The following is an 18,387-nucleotide window of genomic DNA, read 5'->3' as shown; positions in this document are numbered from 1 at the left end:
CAGCTCCTTTCTGGATTTTGCATATCACACTCACTTAAGTCTATTTGTCTAGGCATTTTATTTTATGTACTATTGAATTGCAGGAAAAGCAAATTTAATCAATCACAATTTCAGTTCAAAATTATTTTCCCCCTCATATATATATGCTCCCCCTCCATGAGTCAGTAACCAAAATGATACAGGTTATACATGTGCAACTCTGAAAATTAAATTTATATACTCAACACATTGTGAAAGAAGCCACACAAAAACATGGAAAAGCTAAATAAGGTGTAAATAGAATGTTTCAATCTCTATTCAGGCTCCATTAGATTTTTCTTAGGAAATAGAGAACATTTTTCTACATGAATCCTTTGGATTTGTACTGCAGAGAATAGCTAAGTCATCCACAATTGTTCATTGTACAGTATTTCTGTTTCTATTTACAATGTTCCCTTGGTGCTGTTTACTTCCCTTTTATCAGGACATGTAAGCCTTTCCAGGTTTTTCTAAAAGTATCTTGTTCTCAATTTTTTTTTTGTAGCACAATAATATTCCATCACAAAATAATACAATCTGTTCAGTCATTCCTCAGCTAATGGGCATCCCCTCAATTTCTAATTCTAGTACTACTAAAACAAAATAAAACCAAACAAAAGCCTGCTATAAATATTTTTGTGCAAATAGGTCCTCTGCCTTTTTTAAATCTCTATGGGATTTAGATCTAGTAGTGGTACATATGGATCCAAGGATATATGTAGTTTTATGACTCTTTGGGCATAGTTTCAAATTTTTCTCCACCAACAGTCTATTGATGTTCCACTTTTCTCACCTCCTTCATAACATTTATCTTTTTCCTATTCTGTCATATTGGTTTATTTGATAAATGTAAGGTTTTAACTTGAATTTCTCTAAACAATAGTGACTAAGAAAATTTATATGACTATAAATAACTTTAATTCTTCATCTGATAACTTCCTGTTCATATTCTTTTGCCACTTAGCATTTGGGATATATTTATCTTTTTTATTTTATATAATTAAAATGATCAGTTTTGCATTTCATAATGTTCTCTATCTCACAATTGTTCATAAATTAATCCCTTAGCCATCATGTGACATGCTAATTATTCCATGATTTCCCCAAAAACTAATTGTTATATCAATGTTATGTACCCTATTTAACCATATCTTCTGTAACATATATGTAGCTTCTACCAAACTTTTTTTAGGTTTTTACAAGGTAATGGAATTAGGTAGCTTGCCCAAGGCCACACAATAAGGTAATTATTAAGTATCTGAGGTCAGATTTGAACTCAGGTACTCCTGACTCCAGAGGCAGTACTCTACCCACTATACCACCTAGGACACCTAAGCCCCCTAGAATTTCTTTTTTGTCAAATAGATCTTATCCCAAAAGTTTGGATCTATGAATTGATCAAATATTAGATTACTATGTTAATTTTCTGCTCTTTCTTCTCCACCTAAGGTATTCCACTGATCCAATACTCTATTTCTTAGGAAGTACAAGATTATATTGATAACTAATGTTTTATAATACAGTTTAAGTTCTGAAATGACTAGTTCTCTTTCCTTGACATTTCCCTCCCCCAATAATTCATTTGATACTATTGAGTGATTTTAGATTAATTTTGTTATTATTCATGTTTTCTAGTTCTATAAATTTATGACTAGTTTCATCACTTTGATAACAAATAAGTAAATTAATTTAGGGAGAATTTTCAGTTTTATCATAACAACTCAGACTACCCTTGAGCAACTGATATTTTTCTAATTGAATTTATTTTTGTAGAAAGTGTTTTGTCACTATTTTTATATAGTTTCTTGATTTGTCTTGGCATGTAGAATCCCAGCTATTCCTTCTTTATGCTTTTTTTTCCCTAATCTTTGTTGTTTTGCTTATGTAAAATGTTTTTGATTTAATGTAATCAAAATTATACATTTTGCATTTCATAATGTTCTCTATATTACATTAATAAATTGTCTTTTCTTCCTTTTCTTGCTTCTAGTTGCTTTGGATAAAAATGTTGTTGGTTTATGTGGGTTTGTATTATGTCCTGCACCTTTGCTAATGTTGTTAATTATTATAGCTATGTTTTTGTTTGATTTTCAGTGCCCGTTCTAAATTCCTGTATTTTCTGATTTTAGCTCTAATTGGTATAATGTGCTTATGTTTCCAGTCTGTGACCTGAATTCCAAGAGTCACTGATGCTGTTTCATTAGCCCTTAAAGCCTGCACTGACTTACTAGGGTAGACTCTCATTGGTGGTTTGTACTGGAAATGGGAATGGGAAGTTTAGTTCTTAGCTATTTGCTTGTTGGAGTACTGCCTATTGCCTAATTGCTTTAGGCTTCCTTTGTTGGAGTGAACTCTATTCACCACTGTTCTCTGTTGACTCACTAAGTTGTCTTTGATTGGAAAATTGTTTCACACCATCCTTTTGTTGATCTCCAGAATTTATTTTGAGGCATTATTTTAATGTTGCTTGCAAGGGAAGCTGGAATAGTATAGTGAATTCCCTGTTTATTCCACTATCTTGGCTCTTTTTTTCCTCATTTTAATCTGTCATTTTCTTGGAAAGGCAAAATAATAGAATGAAATTTTTCCCCACTTAATAGTATTTTATGTTTTCCTTTTCCATTTAAAATACTTTACAATATTCATTTTTGATAGAGTTTGAGTTCTAAAATGTTATTGCTTCTTCCTTTCCCTTCCTTTATCCATTAACCATGCAAATAAGCAATGTACAATATTGTTAAATATTTTTCCACATTAGTCACATTGTGGAAAAAAGACTTGAAATAAAAAAGGAAAAACTAAAAGGAAAAAGAAAGTGAAAAATGAATTCTTTGATTTGCTTTGATTCTTTCTCTGGAAGTAAATAGCATTTTCCAGTATGAATGCCTTTGAATTGCCTTTGGTCATTGTAGTGAGAAAATGCAAATGAATCATAATTGATCATTGCAAAATATTGTTGATATTGCATACAAAGTTATCCTAGTTTTGTACACTTCACTCAGCATGGGTTCTTCTAACACTTTCCAGGTTTTTCTGAAATCTGCCTCCTCATAATTGCTTAAAGTACAAGATTATCCATTATATTCACATTTCAAAACTTGTTCTGCTATTCCCTGATTGATGGACATCCCTTCAATAACAAATTCTTTGCCACAACAAAATGAGATGTTATAAACATTTTTGTATATCTACAGGGTATATTTTCCCTACTTTTCTGATCTCTTTGGAATATAGACCTTGCAATGGTACTGCTGGATCAAAAGGCATGCACAATTTTATAGCCCTTGAGACATAGTTCAAAATTGCTCTGCAGAATGGTTGGATAAATTAACAACTGCAATAATAGTCCATTGATGTTCCACTTTCCTCTCATTCTTTAAAAAACTTAAAATTTTCATTTACTGTCATATTATTCATTCTGAGTGGTGAGAGATTGCACTTCAAAAATGTTTTAATTTGCACTTCTTTAATCATAGCAATTTAGAGATTTTTATCAATTGGGAAAAGCCTTGTTTTCTTATAGCATTGCATCAGTTCTCTATACATTTTAGAAATGAGGCTAGACCTTTAACAGAAATATCCTAAAAATTGCTTCCTTACTTCATGCTTTTTTTCCTAATCTTTGCTGTTTTGCTTATGTAAAATGCTTTTGATTTAATGCAATCAAAATTATTCAATCTGACAAGTAAGCATTTACACTTTCTCCAAATTTGCTTATGGTTTAATAATATGTGTCTAAATCAAATATACATTTCAACCTTATCTTGGTCAAGGGTGTGAGTTGTTCATCTTTGATCATTTTCTGTTGTACTATTTTCCATTTTTTCCCAGTAGTACTTGTCAAATAGTGAGTTCTTATACTAGAAGCTAGTCTAGATTCTGAAGATGTCCTGGAAGGAAAAGATTGCAGACACGGAGGTCCTTTCTTGAGCTAAACTGCTTAACACTCCAACATTACCACAGAAAGTGCACTTATGAGGGACTTGACATGTTTTTAGGATGCCAGAAGTATGCTTGTCAAAAAGAGAACTCACGCAGGGCAAGCATTCACAAGGAGGTCAGAAGTGATAACAAGTCTCTCAAAGAACTTTAGAATTGATTTACAGCATGGAAAATGCAGGCACAAAACCAACTAGCATGGCATGCCCTGCTCAAGAAGGGTGTTGTGCTCTAAGAAGAAGGAAGAAGTTAAGAAACTTAAAATCAACATAACATATATAAGTTTAGAATACCTACCCCAAGTGTTCACATGTACTATTTGTGTCTGACCTGTGGTGGAGCATTACAAACTCATTTCGTCTGATCAACCACAATTGGACACTCTGTAAATTGTCTCAAACATAGTAAAGTCATTTTGGACATCTTCAATAATGAAGGACAAGAACCAACCAACCAATCATAAAATGATGCTTTTTCATTACTTTAGGTAGTCCCTAAGAAATCTTCAAACTCTTAATCCATGGTCCTATTACTAAGGAAAGTAATCAAGAATATATAAAACTAAAGTTAAAGGAGACAATTGACTGAGAATGCTATTTTTTATAGTATCAATAAACAGATTTAGAGAAAAGCATCATTTTTTAAAAATGTTTGTGTTTAAATATGATAAAAATAAACAGGAAAAATATAAGATCACTTCATTACTTGTGACTAATGCAACACAGAATAATGACACAAGAATTTGGGCTAATTCTCCACAATTGGTCTTTTGATTTTAGCTAGAGTCTGCTTTCATTTGTGGATCCCTGAGTTGTACCGAAAATTATTTTTGCATGTCTAACATATACTTAAACAAAATAGTTTCAGAATCTAGACATGAATTTAAATTCTCTGGCAAGTGAGTACCATTTCCAATTGGCAAAAATATGTATGCTTCAAAAAAGTTAGAGTGACAAAAGCCAATTTTTGCTACCTGAGCTGTTGAAAAATGTGATAACTGTTCTTTTGCAAGATTTTGAGCCTACATCAACCACCTGCTGTGTTGCTTAACAGCATAGTGAGAAATTCAGAGAGGGGATGAGAAAGGGAAAAAAAGCACAGAAAGGAGATGATGGCATCAAACTTTAAACTCTTACAAATTGGGACTAGGGAAACATAAAAATATGAGGATACACACATCACTAAATCTTTTAATGATGTACCCCAGACTATCATATAGAATGTTTTTATTTCAAAGGTTGTCATGTATCACCCCCAGAACAAATGTCTAAGTGCAGCTTTGAGCTTTAGTAACTCAAACCAACTCTAAGACTTTTGGTAAATTCTTTGTACATGTAACGGTTTTTATGACTTACCTTTTCTGTGCTATCCTTTATCAGAAAATCACAGGAAAATAACTAGAGGGAAGTAAACTTCTTAAGGATAGGGTCTAATATTGTTTTAGTCCTATTTATTTCTAGTATCTAGCCAAAATTCTCTTATGTTTAAATACTTATTAAATGCTCATTATACTTGCAAATATTTCATTCTTCCAGCAAATGGCCAAGACTAGTTCATGTAAGAATAATGTCGGATATGCATGGCTAGGTTTGCAGTGGATAGAGTCCTGGAGTCAGGAGTACCTGAGTTCAAAGCCAACCTCAGACACTTAATAATTCCCTAGCTGTGTGACCTTGGGCAAGCCACTTAACCCCATTTGCTTTGCAAAAAAAACTAAAAAAAAAAAACCCAACAACATAAAAGAATAATGCGGGTCATAACTTGTGGTTTAACTATTAGTTCACTTGGAACTGCTTAATGATGAGTTTATAATTCCTTTAGCTATTTTGAAATTGGATAGCATATTTGTCAACATATGGAATGGGATAAAAAAAACAAAGTGGAGTCCTTTTCAAAAAAGTCCAGTGTTGGACTTATTTTGTAAAGTCTATCTGAAAATTCATGGGATTATTTACTGTTCAATACTACCAATATTTTATTAATTCTATGTAATTTTAACATATAATCTAAACTTAATTCTCATATTTAGTTCAGGAATTGTATCGTAAACTTAAAAATGATAAAATACAGAATCGAGTGAGTAATTTTAAACAAAAAAATGTTGCATGTACTGTTCCAAAAGTCTTAAAGCTGACATGTTATTAAAGTTTAAGTGACTGATTGAATGACTGTTTTCAATTCTAATGGCAGAGAATAGAAATGAAAAAAAAACTGGTCTCAAAATGAGGAAAAAGCTGGGATTAAGTCACATGATCACTCTGTGCCTCTGGCCTAGCTACTTATTTTTTTTCAATGCATAGGAAATATTATAAAATCATATTTTGAAAGATAAGGTTTCAATCCACATTGGTAGAGAATATTTATATTTTTAGAATAATTTTCCTATATCGAATTCCTGTTTTTTCACATTGCCGTAGTAACTTCATATATGTTAATAAGTTATTCAAAGTTATATATGCTTCCATAATATGATCGACTTGTAATCTCAGTAATGCATGCATGAATATTCTTTCTAATGAGACAGATTAAAGTTGACAAACATGAAAGAAAGTACCAGTAAAACTCTGATGTGGTCCAAACAAGATTAAAATATAAATAGAAAATATTTAAGACAATAAAATTACAATAAAACATAAGAAAAATACATTATAAATCCAGAACAATATGTAGTCATCTCTTTGTCTTTAGTATGCCCATGCCTTGCTTTCTGATTATTAGTGTGTAACTTGAGACTCAAAGTCTATTTGCATGTAACTTTTCTCACTGGTTGAAATCGATTACTCAATTCTCCACACCTGTATAAAAGGCAAAGTTAGAAATTATTTGATAATAAAAGGATACTTAACTCTTGGCTTTCAGTTTGCAGTGTGAAAACATGGAATTTCAGTAACTTTGCAGGGAGAACAAGACTCAGGGAAGAAGTTACCTTGTATTATGTCAGTTTTGTCATATACTTATTCCCAGTTTACTTCATTAGACACTTTGAAAAATTTTCTCTTTGGTGAGTTTTGCACTTCTCTCAGTTGAAATGACATACTTTACTCAGATATATATTCCTAGTATAGTCTTATCAACATATATTCTCTGAATTCTGATTATTAAAGTCATAGATAAATGGATTTATTTGTTATTCATGAAATTTTCATTTAGTAGAAAAGTAGTAAACATGTCCTTGGATGGCATGGAACATTTCTCTCCAAGGCTGATTGATCTAAGAGGAACCTTACTTGAATATAAAAATTACCTTCTTTATACTTATAGGAAGTCAGAAAGAATTTTAATTCAGTGACCACTTCCTTTGGTTCCAATTTCTTGTTTGCTCTTCTGGCAGGAATTCAAGAATATCTTGGAGAAAAGTAGGGGGAAGAGTCAAGAAATACATTCATTCCTCCTTTCTAGATCTCTGTGGACATATATAATCTATTTGGACAAAATACAGAACAAACAAATAATATTTTTAATTATCCTACTTTATGAAAAGGAGTAGTTCATCTATTCCTACCATATATATTATGAAATTTTCTCTTTTCTATTACTTCTTGCAATCATATGATAATTAGAAATATTATGCAGGTGATATGCCCAAAGGATACTTCCATATTTTTTGTTTTCTTTATTTTAAATAAGTTTGTTAATTAGAAATAGCATTTCTAGAATTTAAAAAATATTAAGATTATTTATGATTTCTTGATAAATTCCCAGCAGCATCAAGTATACGCAATGTTGCTAAATATCACCATCAAGCAAGATAGACAAGATGCAGATTTTTTTTGATGGGGTGTAGAGGAGAAGAAGGAGAAGAGAAGGGAGCACCCATTTAGTGATTGTCTATTGTGTGTTGGACACTGAGTTGTGTTTTACAAATATTATCTTATATAACATATATTTACCAAAGATGCTCTGCAGTGCATAAAAGATTCCCTACACAGTGTCCAAATGTAACTATAATAGTTGGTATGCTATTGGATGATTTTTGTTGTAGATGACATTTTATGATTGCATTAAAATCTGGAACATTACAGAGCCTCCTAAAAGAGAACTATAATTCCCCAGAAAAGACCTGCCTAGCAAATCACAGAGGGAAAATAAAATAGATTAAAACATTCCTCTTGAGACATGGTATGCAGTTAGATGGTTATCCTTTAAGTTATTTATCAGTGCTTATATCTAGGACAGAAGAGTAAATTAACCATAAGATGGACAAAAAAAAAATGGATGAAGAGGAAATGAGTGGGCTGGACATTTTGGAGAAAATCACATGTTTCTAAACTGTTTTAGGTTTCTTAAAAACACAGGAAGAAAATTTACTCAGTTCAATTGTCTCTCAGTGTTGTCATATGGTTATGAATCTTAGAATCACCTTATCTATGAAGATTCAAAACCAGGAGTGACTCAGGGAAAAACATACACATATGTCAAATTAAATCACCCAAAGTAGCATCTGTCACTGGTGTCATATTACTGGAAGTATGGTTGAAAAAACTTTTAAATTAAAAAGTTAGGGGAGATGAAGATAGTGAAACCAAAATTTTTAAATAGTACTCAAAAGTGGGCATAAAGAAGTTAAGAAGGATATACAGGAAAACAGCAAAGTGTTATACTCTTGGATAACTATGTGCACTTCAAAATAATTTAGCCTTTAGGAATCAGGATTTCCTAGTAAGAAACTGTCTTGCCAATGAAGATCAGAAAATTCTTTGCAAATTTTATTATTGAATAATTTTTGGAGAACACTGAAATATTAAGTTATTTGTTCAAATATTTTTACAACATGTCAGAAACTACTCGAACACATTTATTTTTCCTGCCTGCAAGATCAGATAGCCTCTCTACTTGCTGTCCCATTTGTTTGTCCTTCATTCTCAAAGAGGATCCTGACATCAGGACGATGATGCCATGATGTGCAAGTGAATTGGATTTAATTGAGAGAATGTTGAGCAAATTAAACAGCTTAACTTTCTCCTCCAGAGTCATTTGATGCCATGTTAAGATATAGATGAGGAGCTTGGCCTTGGTCTAAATCTAAGGACTTTAACAGGTCTTTGGACTGTGGCAATGTCCACTGAGTGATTCAGTCTAGGAAAAAATTGAGGCAGATAATGGTCCCTCAGAATTTCTGGCCAAAGTAGAATCAATTGCTATTTACATTCATTATGAGTCCTAATATCAGTTTTGTTATAGATAGATAAATAAGCTATCCCTCTCTATTGCTCTGTAAGCCATACATATATACATGTGTGTACACACATGTATATGTGTACACACATACATTTATACATGTGTACTTATGTGACAAAAGAACAGTAGAAGGGTAACAGTAAATATTAACTAAATAGTTAATACTATTTATAACTCATTTTTGTTCACCTTGATAATAAATATAATGATATTAATACTGAATTTGAATGATTATACATGCTTTTCAGGAAATACATTTGGGTTTATCAAAGAACTTCAGTTTGCTTTCAATAGATTTTATTATTCTAATTTTCTTCTTTATTTAAAAAATGGCCTCTGGTTTCCTGATAATGCACTGATCTATATTATTACATACTTTTCATCTTGTTGAATGTTATATAGTCAATACATAATTTTTTATTTCCTTTAATTTCATTAAGGCAACTGATTGAAATTGGTTAATCCCAAATAATTGCTGTAACCACCACTGATATCATTTCCTAGAATCATTTTTAATATTTCTTTAATCAACAAATTGATGAAATTTGCCAGATAAGAAATATTAATTGGGATGAATTTTTAAATATGTTACATAATATAAAATTCATAACATATAAATGAATGACATTTGCACTGTATAAAATACTTTCATATGCTTGCACATATATACATATACACAGAGGTAATTAAATGCATGCTTATATTCATATGGATATGTATGAAGAACCACAGTTTAAAAAATATAGATAATCAAAAAATAATTGAAATCACATAATGTTAGTATATTAGAGGAGAAATTATGGTTATATGAAAATGAATTTACATCATATTTGTATGTGTATAAATATGTACATATCTATATTATATGTATCCATGTGTATTTTTTTTCAAAAAGACACATAATCTAGAAAACAGAGTTAATTTGCTTTTTTCTCATATTTAATGAAATGTGCCTTGCAATAAACATAAGATTGAGTGGAATGCATCGCAAAACACATTGGGGGCAGGTTCATTATATTTTCTGATAAAATGCTCAAGGAAGTTTTGAGATATTATATTTCAGTCTCCAATATAATTCATTTTATTTTGCCAGTTGTTTGGTGTGGCATTGTATTTGCTTACTTTTTTCTTTGAGAGTGTTTGTTTTATATTTTGATTGACATAGAAACTCAAAGGATTTATAAAATCAAATTTCTATAAATAAAGAAGGGAAGCAAGTTTCTCATTTGAAGGTCATATAACAAGGAATTGTATCATGTCAAACATCAATTAACAACTACTGTGATGCTAATGAAAATTAAAATACATAAACAGAAGACCAGATCACAAATATGCTTTTACTCTTCAATTAAGATTTCTATTTTTGTGTCAGTGTCTATTTCTTTTTTTTGCCAAGTCAGTGGGGTTAAGTGACTAGTCCAAGGTCACACAGTGAGGTATTTATTAAAGAGTCTGAGGTCAGATATGAACTCAGGTCCCCCTGACTCCTGGGCCAGTGCTCTATGCACTACACCATCTAACTTCCCCCATTGTCTATTTCTTCAAGAAGACACACGTGTTAGTAAGGTTTTATGTATGCCTAAATATGTTTATTCACACAGATACCTATGTGTGCATGTATGTTATGTAGTAATAGTGCAACCCTGTTTACACATATAATTCCATGGACATAGAAATATAATATCAGTGTGTTAAAGAAAATAGAGAAAAATGTCCCTCATTTAATCCACTATTATTGACTGTTTAGAAATAAATATTCCCAATAAAAGCATGGAATATCAAGAGAAAAGTTCTTCCTAGTGATCTCATAAAGTCATTATTTGGTTTTTAAAATTTTAAAGAATTCATTGAGCTTTGCGGATATGACCAGAATAATAATCTAAACTGAAACAATTATGATTCATTAATATTCTGTTCCATAGTTTCCTTCCATGTCCATATCATTTAGGCTTTGTTTGTCACCGAATGATCAATGAGGTGCTTTATCCAATTTGATCACATTGTAGCCCTAAACCCCAGTGAATTGAATTTTGGAAGTCACTTGTGAACTATTTTCATTTTATTACATTATATGAAAATTGCAGAGGGTCTTTATGAAAACTTTGTAGAACTCAGTACTGAGATAAGTTTATGAATCTGCTGGGAAGATAATTCATACATTAGTCAAAGATTGTTAAAGTTAATGATGTTGTCACTTTTCATGTCGTTCATTGTCCTGATTTTCATTTAAAATGTTTTAAGTGGAAATGTCAATTTAAGTTTTTATGAAAATCCTTCACATATCTACTGAAAATGGCAGGGGGCATCATTTGCTCTGCATGCTTGTAACTGTATAACTTCAAAAATATTTGATTCACTTATAGTAAATGATGAATAGAGACTCTAGAACCATTTATGTCTGTGCATATCTAGGTCATTAATTCATCAGTCGATGCTTTAAATTTATATTACAGAATGCTTATATCCAATGTGTTATTATATCATGAACTGTGACATTTTCATTTTTTTTTAGAATTTCCCTAAGACTGGGCATAATATGCTTGTATTTAAAATCTTGTACAGTTATTAAATATCAGTAAAATTGTTCAATAAAATCTAAAAGATTAAATTATTTATTTAGACAGTTTAGACAAAAAAAAGATGAATTTCTATTCAACCTTTCATGTATCTACTCTGAGCAAGTATGTTTAACATAGTTATGTTAAACATTTTAGAAATAAAATCAAAGATTAATCAAAATGAATTCATAATACTTTTCAAAAATGCTTACTACATTCCTGGCACTGTGATAGGAGAGGGAAGACAAATAAAAGAATATTCTTTGATGTCCAGGAAACTATACTCTTTTGGGTGCATTTTTCCAGTAAATATGAGGAGAGAAGATTCTAGGGAGATTTTGGAAAGTCTTCAGTTGAAGATGGCACTTCACCTGTGCTGCATATGAAATGATTATAGTGATTTTATGAGATTTTAAATATGTAGTATACTTTGGAAGGGAAAATGTTGATTGAATTTGAGGTGCCCATTACACCTAATGGTAGTTATCAATAGCAGATAGTTTTGGAATACATTCCACAGAGAGCTTTGTTTTGAGTATATTTTTTCTTTATATGTACAATAATGAAAATAAAATAATATGAGCCTATATTTATATGGAATGCTTTGATTTCTTCTTGGGTACCCACTTTAGTTTGTTTCAGAATGAGCAGAAGATTTCCCAAATCTCTTGGTGCTTTAAAGATTCAAATGAATCTCTATACTAAGATATACAGCCAGGACCATATTCTTTTTTTTCTAATTTAAATTTATTTTTATTAAAAATATTATTTGAGTTTTACATTTTCCCAATCTTGCTTCCCTCCCCCCTCCACCAGACAGAGAGCACTCTGTCAGTCTTTACTATGTTTCCATGTTGTACCTTGATCCAAATTGGGTATGGTGAGAGAGAAATCATATACTTAAAGAGAAGTCTAAGAGGTAACAAGCTCAGACAATAAGATATCTGTTTTTTTCTAAATTCAAGGGAATAGTCCTTGCACTTTGTTCAAACACCACATCTCCTTATCTGGATACAGATGGTACTCTCCTTTGCAGACAGCCCAAAATTGTTCCTGATTGTTGCACTGATGGAATGAACAAGTCCTTCATGGTTGAACATCACTCCCATGTTGCTGTTAGGGTGTACGGTGCCCTTCTGGTTCTGCTCATCTCACTCAGCATCAGTTCATACAAATCCCTCCAGGTTTCCCTGAAATCCTGTCCCTCCTGGTTTCTAATAGAACAATAGTGTTCCATAACATACATATACCATAGTGTGCTAAGCCATTCCCCAATCGAAGGACATTTACTTGATTTCCAATTCTTTGTCACCACAGACAGGGCTGCTATAAATATTTTTGTACAAGTAATGATTTTACACTTTTTCCTCATCTCTTCAGGGTATAGACACAGTAGTGGTATTGCTGGGTCAAAGGGTATGCACATTTTTGTTGCCCTTTGGGCATAGTTCCAAATAGCTCTCCAGAAGGGTTGGATGAGTTCACAGCTCCACCAACAATGAAATAGTGTCCCAGATTTCCCACGTCCCTTCCAACAATGATCATTATCCTTCCTAGTCATACTGGCCAATCTGAGAGGTGTGAGGTGGTACCTCAGAGAAGTTTTAATTTGCGTTTCTCTAATGATTAATGATTTAGAGCATTTTTTCATATGGCTATAGATTACTTTGATCTCCTCATCTGTAAATTGCCTTTGCATATCCTTTGACCATTTGTCAATTGGGGAGTGGTTTTTTGTTTTAAAAATATGACTCAGTTCTCTGTATATTTTTGGAAATGAGTCCTTTGTCAGAATCATTAGTTGTAAAGATTGTTTCCCAATTTACTACATTTCTTTTGATCTTGGTTACATTGGTTTTATCTGTGCAAAAACTTTTTAATTTAATATAATTGAAATCATCTAATTGGATTTTGGTGATGTTCTCCAACTCTTCCTTAGTCATAAACTGTTCCCCTTTCCATAGATCTGATGGGTAGACTAGTCCTTGATCTTCTAATTTTCTTATAGTATTGTTTTTTATGTCTGTGTCCTGTAACCATTTGGATCTTATCTTGGTAAAGGGTGTGAGGTGATGGTCTAATCTAAGTTTCTTCCATACTAACTTCCAATTTTCCCAGCAATTTTTATCAAAGAGGGAGTTTTTATCTCAATGGCCAGACTCTTTGGCTTTATCAAACAGCAGCTTACTATAATCATCTCCTGCTTTTACGCCTAGTCTATTCCACTGGTCCACCAATCTATTTCTTAACCAATACCAAACAGTTTTGATGACTGATGCTTTATAATATAATTTTACATTGGGTAGGGCTAAGCCACCTTCTTTTGCACTTTTTTTTCATTAAGCTCCTAGCAATTCTTGACTTTTCATTTCTCCATATGAATTTACCTACAATTTTTTCTAACTTGTTAAAGTAATTTTTTGGAACTTTGATTGGTAGGGAGCTAAACAGATAGTTTAGTTTTGGTAGAATTGTCATTTTTATTATATTAGCTCTACCTATCCATGAGCAGTTGATATTTGCCCAGTTGTTTAAATCTAATTTAATTTAATTTAAATCTGATGAGAAGAATATTCAGGTGTTTCTCCTCTGCTCCCTTCTTTCCCACTATTACCATAGATTATTTTGTACCTCTTCGTGTAATAAGATTTACCCCATTCAATCCCCTCCCTCCTCCCGTCTCTTTCCTGTCCCCCTTTTTAGCGTGGTAGTTTTTTTTTTTTTAGATCCTTCTGTCTAAGTCATAGAAAATTCTGAGTGTCTGTCCCTTCTAGTTCTGTAATTCTGTACATTCTGTCGAATAGAGTCAAAATTCCTGAGAGTTATTAGAGTCCTTCCCCCAAGTGGGGTTAAAGCCAGTTACACCCCATTGCATAGCAGTCTCATGGATAGGTCATGAATGTCCATCATTTCTGGCTGGGTGTATTCTCTCTGTTAGAGTTACATTTCTCAAGGTTTATGAGAATCTTTTTTTTTTACCCTCATGCTGGGGTTTAGCCAATTTCAACTTACTGGATCGCATTTTTTTTCTTTTACCCCCACCGCCTCCCCCCCTTTTTTTTTACCTTTTCATGTGTCTCTTGAACCTCCTGTTTGATGTCCAAATTTTCTGTTTAGCTCTGGTCTTTTCATCAGAAATTTTTGGAATTCTTCCATTTTGTTAAATGTCATCTTTTTCCCTGGAAGTGAAGGCTCAGCTTTGCCAGAAAGTAGATTCTTGGCTGCATTCCAAGCTCCCATGCTCTTCGAAATATCTCGTTCCAGGCCCTTCGATCCCTTAAAGTTGATGCAGCAAGGTCCTGCATGATCCTTACTGTGGCTCTTTGATATTTAAATTGTTTCTTTCTGGCTGCTTGCAGGATTTTCTTTTTTATCTGATAGTTCTGTAGTTTGGCCACAACATTCCTTGGTGTTTTCATTTTAGGATCTTTTTCTGGTGGGGATCGATATACTCTTTCAATAACTACTTTGCCCTCCGATTCATGATATCAGGGCAATTTTCCATCACTAGATCCTGTAATATTAAGTCCAGGCTTTTTTTCTCTTCAATGTTTTCAGGAAGTCCTATAATTTTCAGGTTGCCCCTCCTCGATCTATTTTTGAGGTCAGTGGTTTTGTTTATGAAGTATTTTACATTTGCTTCTATTTTTTTTCCTATTTTTTGATTTTGTTTAACTGACCCTTGCTATCTCATGGAGTCATTAGTTTCTGTAGACTCCATTAATTTTTTGGGGGAGGAGTTTTCTTCATTAACCTGTTGCAACTCCTTTTCCAATTGGTCAATTCTACTTTTGAAAGAGCTTTCCATTTGACCAATTGAGGTTTTGAGAGAATTAATTTATTTTTGCATTTGCTCGTTTGATGATCTGATAGAATTATTCTCATTTTGTAATTGTTCAATTGATGATCTGAGAGATTTATTCTGCTGTTGTGTTTGTCCAATTGTACTTTCTAAGGTATTAATTGTCTCCCCCAAATTTTTAAGCTCCTTCCTTATTTCTTCAAGGAAGTCTTTCTGTGCTGGAGACCAGATTGTATTCTCCTCAGAGGTTCCAGGTCTCTCTGAGTTAGGGTCTTTCCCTTCCAGGAACTTTTCTATGGATCCACCTTTCCGCTGACCCTTCTTCATTATGCTAAGACCTTGAGTTGGGGGGGGGGGGGCTGGTTCACCTGGGCTTGGGATCGCTGAAGGCTTTACTGAGTGCAGTTTCTCTGGATGGCCAGTAGGAGGTGCTGGTTTCCCTCTCTGGAGTGTCTGTGACCTTGGTTGAGAGGTCTTCTCCCTTTGTCTGAAGGCAGGAGTTGGAACTATTGAATTCTTTTGCCTTCAATCAATGGTGTGCTTTACCCTGGCCTGAGGTCATTCCTCAGCTGGGCTGGTTCTTTTGCTCACACAACTGGGCCTGAGGCAGAAGTAATTTGCCTTTGGTTGAGGAGAAGCCTCTGTGCAATGGAGAGGTGCCCTCAGAGTTTCTCAGACCAGAGAAGCCTAGGGATGGTGTCTGCCGTTCTCCTGCACCAGAACTCTTCCCCCAGCCTGGTCCCAGAGCTCCACGGGGACAGCACCAACACCAGCCCCTCTGCTTCCCCACAGACCCAAGCCCCTTTCATCCAGCCCCACCACTGATCCAGCAGGTCCGGCTCTCGGGCCCTCAGACTCCCGGTTCCAACTCAGCTGTTACTCTGGATGATCCAGCACAGATCCTCCCTTGGAGCCCAGACTCACCCACCCGGATTCATCCAAGGCTGCTGCGGGAGACAAATCCTGAGGTAGCTGTTCTTCTGGCTTTTCTTTCTGGTTTTTCTGGATCGGATTTCTTTTAAGAGGTTTGTTTCATGTGATAGATGTGGAAGAGATCAGGAGACTTTATAACTGTGCCTGTCTTCTCTCCGCCATCTTGGCCGGAAGTCGTAGGACCATATTCTCAAAGACATTCATAATTAATTGCTAGAGCCAGACCTGATAGTTAGGTAAACTGAGAGAAATCTCAGAAAATGACCTTGACACTTTCCACATAACATTAGACAGTGTGGACATTCCTTAAAGAAATCAAAGAGATTTTTGACATTCTCTTAGGACCACGATATAGATCAGCAAATTACAATTTGTATTGTTGTCAAAGATCATAAAAATATAGTCCCAACTTGCATCATAATTCAGATTTTTCTCTTTACTATGAACTCTACATGGAGTGGTTTAGAATAATTCGAATAGAGATGTTGCCCCCCATTGCAAAAGGTTCTTTAACTTTCTGCATATCTTCTATCTGAGGTACCTGTATAACAGCAACACTTTTACATTGTCAGTTCCAAGGGCTTATAGAAAATTATATCAAAATTTGGTTGCCCAAAGAAATTCACCAGTATTGTATATTAATTTCACCATTTTATACTTGCTCAGGTTCTGGATAAGAGAATATGCTCTTGTGCTTTCTCAGGAAGCAATGAAGTAAAAACACTGTTTGCTTCCTTCCATGATTTTTAGCACGATGTTTTCAGTCATCTTGTCATATGCCTTCAGTGAAAATAAATGCAGCATCAAGGTCAGCTACCAAACTGAAATAAATTCTTTAACTTGAAAAGTCTGCAAGCTAAATCTAAAGGGGAAGGAGCTGGAGTATGATTTTTATATGTAGATTATTACATATTCAATGCAACCTCTGAAGGTGAGATGCCCAAAATTTTGGATCAATTCTCTGGAGCTGATTCTAAATTTAACCTAAAAATTAATGGCAAAGAAGCAATGGTACTTCATTAGATCACACTACACCATACATTTGTGGCAACATAAGCTATAGAAAATGGGAAAATTTTCAATATTATGCATAAATTCTCTTCCCTTGGTAGTATACCTTCTAGGAATATAAACATTGATAATGAGGTTGACAACGCAATTCAAAGGCTAGCAAAATATTTGGGTACCTCCAAAGGAAAGTGGGAGAGTAGAGAGACATTAGGCTGTCTACCAAACTGAAGGACAACAAAACCATTGTACTGATGCCATTGTCATAAGCTTTTGAAACCTGGACAGTACTACAACACCATGCTAGAAAATTAAATTCCTTCTTCTGAATTATCTTAGGACAACTGATAAAATCACCTTGTAGGATAAGATATTAAACACTGAGTTCCTTTCTCTAAATAAATTACATTGCATTCAAACTCTACTACAAAGGGAGTAATTCCAATGGGCTAGCAACATTTGAAAAACAAATGATGTGGAAAATAGTTCAAGAAGAGATAATGTATGATTTATAGGACTACCCAAAAGTCTTGATCAACAAAATAAGAACTTGGTAAACATCTTTGAGGAAATTATCTTGAAAAGCTGCCTATCCTAGAACAACAAGACAAAGTAATCCTTGATGGAAGTCATGAATCACCTCCAGAAAAAAAAAGACCCCAAGGAAAAAAAACAACAACAACAACAAAAAAACTTCAAGGAAAATTGTAGTCAAGTTTCAGAATTCTCAGCTAAAGAAGGAAAAAAAGCAAGCAGCCAGAGAAAAGCAATTTAAATAACAAGAGACCAGAATCAGAATTGCACAGGACTAGGGCCAGCTAGGAGGTGAAATAGGTAGAGCATAGTCACTGGAGTCAGGAGGACCTGAATTCAAATCCAAATTCTGATTACTTAATTATTACCTAGATGTGAGACTTTAGGTAAGTCACTTAAACACAGTGTCTTGCCAAA

This window comes from Macrotis lagotis, chromosome X (genome assembly GCF_037893015.1).
Source record: "Macrotis lagotis isolate mMagLag1 chromosome X, bilby.v1.9.chrom.fasta, whole genome shotgun sequence".
Taxonomy (NCBI): domain Eukaryota; kingdom Metazoa; phylum Chordata; class Mammalia; order Peramelemorphia; family Peramelidae; genus Macrotis; species Macrotis lagotis.
Note: the sequence above shows the minus strand (reverse complement) of the source record.